Here is a 6,987-nt window from a genome sequence, read left to right on the forward strand (position 1 = left end):
ACAAGAAAGACAGCTAACAACACTCTCCCAGCCTCTATGCAGACAACTCCCTGCCATTCCCATGGCAACTGTCCTACTTCTCCTGACTCACACATGGGCCAGGCAGAAGACATGCCGCTGTCTTGATTCAAAAGACAAAAAAAAAGTGTCAATGCACAGAAATATTAAGTTACTAGTCTTGAAAGATCAAATGAAATCAGCCACAGAGCAAGACCAATGTCCAATATTCCTGTGTCTCTTTCCCCCTTATTCTGGGACATTCAATCAGTGGCCTCAGAAAAAATGGCTGAGACTGTTATCTGGTCACTGGTTCACTAGCTGGTCTATGTGAATTAACAGGATTAACTCCTGCTGGTCAGGAATGTACAAGAGGTTTGGTCCCAGCCATGAATTCCTGCCCTCATGGTCTCACCCTGTGAGGATCATGCTTCTGACTCTAGGGTCAGGCTCCCCTGTGAAGTGAGAGAAGGAATGACAATCTCTGTGCATGTATCTTTTTTTTTTTTTTTGCATTTTTAAAATTCACATTTAATCACTGTACATCTTTCCAGTGTACCATATGTTTTTCTCTGCACAGATACAGAACTTATTAATCAAATCATAGATATTACCATACACATTATCAACAGACAACTTTTAATTTTTGTGTCTATTAGATGTTTTGTTTTTCTCCTGATCCCCTCCCACCCCTCCTGTACTGTCTCTAGTATCTACAGTTGCCCTCCCTGCTATTATACTTTCCCATCGTACAGCTTCTGCCATGGAGTGCAAGACATTTGGTATATGTTAAACAGGGACATACAATGCCTGTCTTTCATAGTCTGGTTTGCTTCACTTAGCTTTAAATCTTCCATACTCATCCACTTTGTATCAAAAGTCAGGATCTCATTGCTTTTCATGACTGAGGAGTATTCTATGGAGTACATATGCCACATTTTTTCATTCCACTCATCTGTTCTTGGACATTCGGGTTGATTTAACCATTGCAGTTGTAGGTTATTTGGCAGAAGCTGAAGCACTACATAGATAAACCTGAAAGAAAATAACCTGAAAGAGATGAATTAGTTGGACACCTGGGTCACAAAAATTTGTTAAATGGATTTACTGACCTGCTTCTTTCACTCTATCTTTTTTGTTCATTTGATTTTTAAGAGTTTTGTTTTTGTTTTTGCTATAGGGCATTCTTGCCAGAGAGAGAAAGACAGAAAGCAAGAAATCACTCCCAAGGAGGGATGGCCAAGCTGCAGCCCCTTCTCCTCCATTCTCCTCCTGGGATTTTGGGCCCATGTGCACATGAACCAGGCCTAAATTTCATGTGACGGGTCCGGGACTCGAACTGCGGTTGAACATGTGGAAGTCCAGCACCTTAACACCATGCCACCTACTAGCCTGTGTTTGTTTTTTAATTCAAGAGTTCATAGACACACATGGTACTGAACTTCATGACTCACAGGATGCTCCTTTAACCACTGACATGATAAGGGACTTGATGTTACCATACTTGAAAGTGGAGGAGGGATATAAAAGCCAGTGCACAAGGAAGTGTGCATTCAGACTTGGTTTAAAGCAAGACAACAGAGCAGCTGGCGCCTGACCTCATTTCTAGGTACAAAACATTCAGAACTCACTGCATCACAGACTTGAAAGTACTGGGAAAAGGAAAAATAAAAAGAAAAAGAAAAGAAAAAGGAAAAAGAGTGAACAAAACCCTATGCATTCACTCAAAGAGACTCTCCAAGTTAGAGGGGCACAAATTATGCTCTAGCTTCCCATGTTTTCAGGGTGCAAACTATTTTGAAACAGGAAGCATTTGCCCCTCCTTATGGCTCAGATTCAAGAAGTACTGGTTCAGCCAAGCATGAACTAAAAACAAAAGATCATAAGACTTGATCCTTAAGAGACTGGAGAAAGGCACACAAATTGTAAAACTCTCCTGAAAAGTCTCTCCCCGAGATCCAATTCCGAGCAATGTTTGGGTAACTTTACTCTTAAATCTGTTTGGGGGGCCAGATGGTTTCACACTGATAAAACACAACACTCTGTAAGGTCGACCTATGTGGAAGGTTAAGTTCACATCCAGAGAACTCCTTGAGTCCCACTGATACCTCAACATAGATAAATAACTGACTGTATTCATTCAGTGGCTCATTCATTGGGCAGACACCTATGGAGCTTCAGTGTTGCTTTCAATACACTCGGAATTATCAAGAGAGCAAGGAACTAAATGTGCCTGGTCCAGCCTCGCAGAGCTCCTAGTCTAGGGAGGAAGGCAAATGCTGAGCCATTATTCAAATTCTAATTATGAGCCATGAGAAGAGGTATGAAGTGAGGCCAGTAGATGGCATAGCAGTTTTGTCGCTGGACTCGCACATGTCCAACAGCAGTTTGAGTCCCTGACCCAGTGGCTTAAAGCTCACTGAGGGAGCATGTGCTTGTACGCCCAAGATCCTGGAAGGAGAATGGAGAAGGGACTGTGGGATGGCCATCCCCCTTGGGGGATGATTTCTCACTTTCCCTCTCACTGTGTCTGTCTGGTAAGCACAAGCACCATACAGCAAAAACCTCTTTAAAAACAAAACAAAACAACAACAAAAGAAAAAAGAATAAGAAGAAGAGCTATGAAGGAAGCATAAACAAGATTCTATGAGAATGACTGACAGACCTGCTTTCTCCTCTGGGGACAGGAAAACTCCTCTGAGAGTATGAGAGTTTATGCAGAAACCTGAGAGAAGAGAAGGAGACAGTAGGAAAAGAGAAGTCCTTGAGGGGGGAAATTTGACCAGCCCTAGAAACCAAGAGTAGCTGGTCAGAGTGGAGAGAACACGCAGGAGCCCACGAGGTCAGCAGGGCCTGGGGTCACATGGCTTTCCATCATCTTACTGAGAACAGGAATCCACCGATCACTTGTAAAGAACTGAATCTTTACAAGATTCATTGCAGGGCAGTGACTGGTGCCGAGTTTTAGAAAGACTGCTTTGTGGGAACCAGCAGTTATCGTAATGTCTATGTCGCTGGACTCCCACGTAGTCGACCGCGGTTCGTGTCCCGGACCCGGTGGCTTAAAACTCACGCCGGGCGCGTGTGCGTGCGTGCCCAAGATCCCGAGAGGAGAATGGAGGAGAAGGGATTGCGGTGTGACCATCCCCCCTGGGGGGTGATTTCTCACTTTCTGTCTCTATGTCTCTCTCTGTCTGTCTGGGGAGCGCACGCGCCCTACAGTGAAAATCTCTCCAAAAAGAAAAAAAGAAAGATTGCTTTGTGTCCTTTTGAACAAACAAGAAATTTGTCAAACTACTTTTAGAATAATTTTGGATCTCTGCAAAAATTACAGCTTTAATTACTGCACTAAAATGAATAAAACAGGGCCACAGGTATTGAGTCAATTTTGAAACACAATTTTGAAAATTTGAAGATTCTGTACAATACCATTTATATATATTTTAAACATTAAAGAGAGGCTATATGTCTTTTTACGGAAGTGGGAAAAAAAAAAAAACATAGAAAGGAAGGACAGGCCTGGGTTCTGGTAGAGCAGTTACTTCTGAAGAGGAAGGAAGGGATGGGCTTCCACAGGCTTTGTATCATTTGTTTTCTTAAAAAACGATTTGATGCTTAAGCGGAAAAATGATAATGTATTAAATCTCAGTGGGATACGTGTGTTTCTTATTATTAGGTTGTTGGAAAAGTCATGATGTATATTTCTATGTTCTTCTATGCAAAAATGTGTCATGACTTTTCCAATGACCCAATACGTTGTTTATGGTGTTTGAAATATCACCATTCACCATTTACAATCTGAAATGTTCTGTTCTGTATTTAAATAGCTATCATTACTTTATTCATCAGTGAAATAATCTGGCTTACTACTAAAAACTTATGCAAGCCATACCAACTTGCTTTTTTCATTTGCCAGAGGGTGTGTGTGCTCACCAGAGAGAGACAGAGAAAGAGAGAAAGCACCCCTGATGGGGTACAGCTACACCGCAATCGCTTCTCCTCCACTTCTGCATCCTCTCAGGATCTAGAGCATGCAAGCACATGTGCCTGGAATGTTTCTCAAGTCACTAGGTCTGAGACTCAAGCCACACAGTCTGCCATGTGGGATCCAACTCCATTAATCACCAGCCCATGGAGCCAACCTCCTGAATCATCTTAAACATAAATAAATACAGTTAATCATCAGGTAACAATATTCAAGTTACTTCAGTCTTCTCCATGCTACTGCAGTTGAGTAACTTACTCAGTTATCCAAAGTTCCACTCAAATAAAAATGTGAGAAATCAAAATAAAAACTCACATGTTATAATTTTAAAGTTCTAAGCTCTAAAAAAGAGACTCGTCCAAGATAACCAAAAAGTTATTGCAGAGCTGGATCTGCAATGTAAGTGGATTCCCAAAATATGTCTCTTCTGTTAATCTCACTGTGAATATAAATGGGAAATTGGGCAGAAATCTCTCTTCCCAACTTCCTTGTTTTATTTTGCTTCTTTTGGTTAAAGTATAACAAAAAAGAAAACCTATCTACTGTGTCTACTGGGTTGTCAGAAGTCATGATGTATTTTTTTCTATGCAAAAAATATCTTCAAAACTGTTAGCACATGGCCAGCCACATGGTGCAATGGTAACACAACATGCTACAACACTGAGGCCACGTGGGAAGGTCCTGGGTTTGTATCCTGAGGGTCTCTCTGTGCACACGGGCGTGAACACATGTCCAGAATCCTGGCAAGCTGAGGATGGGGTGGAATACAGCACAGGGATGCTGTGGGGGGTGTCTCTACCTCTTTCTTTTCCTCTCTCTCTCATGGAAAAAGTAATTTTAAAAAACCAGCATAATTCTTAAAACTGGAGTATTATTTACCTTGTACTTCCTACTTAAATTTAGCATGCACAGAACAGTGAGCATTAATTGCCTTAGGTCCAAGGAAGATACCTGAGATTCAGTTTATCTCAATTATGGCCCTGCAGAATTTCACGTCTGTTTAGATGTCCTGTGCAGCAGAACGCAGCCATGAGGGCCTAGAGAACAGAATACAGAAAAAGACCATGGGAATTTATCTGAACTCCAGAGCATCCCCTTCTACTCTCAAACCAATCAGGTGAGTGAATGTGAAGGGAGGGGTAGAGGAAATGAGAACAGCTTTGTTACTGGTACTGGTATTTTACCCACTGTTTCTGAAGCGAAAATCAAGACCTGTGGTATAGGATCCAAGAGTGCGCTTGGGAGCAAGAAGACAATTTCTTATCTGGGTGATCATGAAATAGCCAGATACGAAGGTAGATGCGAACGCCATGTGTTTGTAATTATACCCTGGAATCATGGCAATCCTTGTGCTATCATTTGCTGGCTTTGAAACTCTTTTAACATCTTCAGTGCGTGACTGAATATGGTTTAGAGGTGAAGGTTGTTAACATGTTGATTTTTATTTCCTCATTTTTCCTAAAATGCAGGCATAAAGTTAACAGCTATGGTGTTTTCAGGGTGAAAGTTTAGTCCTACAAAGATAACTATTTTGGAAAACAAGAATCCCACACTGGAAATACCATAATAAGACATCCAAGCTAAAACCCTGAGAAGACTGCTGAGGCTGTAGCTTCTGTGTGTGATTTGCAGTGTGACCATTCAGACCCCGTTATAGAACAGCATCTCCCCCGCAGCCTGCCCAGCGTTTGAAATTCCATTAAGGAAGAGAAACCACCTAAGTGTATAAGATGGTCTTAAAGCAGTGAAGCCAGGCAGCAGTGGGTCTAAGCTCTGGTACGCTTCTCTTTATGCTCAGAATTGGGGCATGACTTGATCTTTTGTTCTGATGTGCTCCAGCCACACGCGCTTACTAAAGTGGACGCGGGCTCCAGTACTATAAACACCTCCTATGGGACCAATGGCCACATACAGGGTATTTCCCTATAAATGTTCTGCCTTTTCCTTCCAGGAAGCCTGTGTTTGGTTGCCAGCCACTTTCTCTCTGGAGGTCTCTGGTGACCTATCACTCGGACTGGCCCTCAGCAACAGAAGCTCCTACAAAGCAGTTTTGACTTTGTCTAAGTGCTTTTGCAGATTTGAGAACACAATTTAGGGTATAACATAATCTTATACTCAAGAGTATAAAACCGCTGTACTTTATCACAATGCAACCGCCAGTCCTGCTCAGCGCATGACTAGGTCATTTCAACATGGTCAGTCTGCCTGTAAACTCTACATTGGCGCCAGCAGGGGGCATACTGCTTAAGGCACTGGATTCCCCCATATGGCCAACTGTGGTTTGAGTCCCAGATCCAGTGTCTTAAAAATCATGCTGGGTATGTGTGTGTGCATGCCCAAAATCCCAGGAGGAGAATGGGGGAGAAGAGATGGTGACATGGCCAATCCCCCTGGAGGGTTGGTACTTTTCTTCTCAATGTCTCTGTCTTTCTCTAGCAAGTGCACACACTCTATGGCAAAAAAACAAAAACAAAAGAAACACCTTAAAAAAGAAGGCAAAAACTCCTTCACATTATGCTTTGTATACACAGAACTTTTCAGATGACAATCTAAACCAATAGCAGATCCTTGATGGGCCTCAAGAAGTTGTTGGTAGTGAGGGTTTGAAAGAAACTAAGAAAAGTGTTGGGGGGCGGGGATTTAGCAAACCTGCCGCCTGCAATTACAGAGGAACAACAAAACGTAGGTAATGAACTGAAGGATCCAGAACAGGGGGTTTCTAAGCAGAGTCTCACAAAACATGCCTAGCTCTTCCTTGGCAATTTATTGGGCTGTTGGAAAAGTCATGACGCGGGAACCAGCAGTTAGCGTAATGGCTATGTTGCTGGACTCCCACGTAGTCGACCGCGGTTCGCGTCTCGGACCCGGTGGCTTAAATCTCACGCCAAGTGTGTGTGCGTGCATGCCCAAGATCCCGAGAGGAGAATGGAGGAGAAGGGGTTGCGGCGTGACCATCCCCCCTGGGGGGTGATTTCTCGCTTTCTGTCTCTATGTCTCTGTCTGTC

General features: G+C 42.8%; 1 long non-coding RNA gene across 1 annotated transcript in view; it reads right to left on the reverse strand.

The window, feature by feature from the left end:
- LOC102486562 (uncharacterized) overlaps window positions 1-6,987 on the reverse strand; it is a 27,760-nt gene that overhangs the window by 12,139 nt on the left and 8,634 nt on the right. Inside the window, exon 2 of the long non-coding RNA XR_336693.2 lies at window positions 4,934-5,019. This is a non-coding gene — a long non-coding RNA (uncharacterized LOC102486562). The remainder of the gene's footprint in view (window positions 1-4,933; window positions 5,020-6,987) is intronic.

Source organism: Tupaia chinensis, unplaced genomic scaffold (genome assembly GCF_000334495.1).
Source record: "Tupaia chinensis unplaced genomic scaffold, TupChi_1.0 Scaffold141517_1, whole genome shotgun sequence".
In the NCBI taxonomy this organism is placed as follows: Eukaryota; Metazoa; Chordata; class Mammalia; order Scandentia; family Tupaiidae; genus Tupaia; species Tupaia belangeri.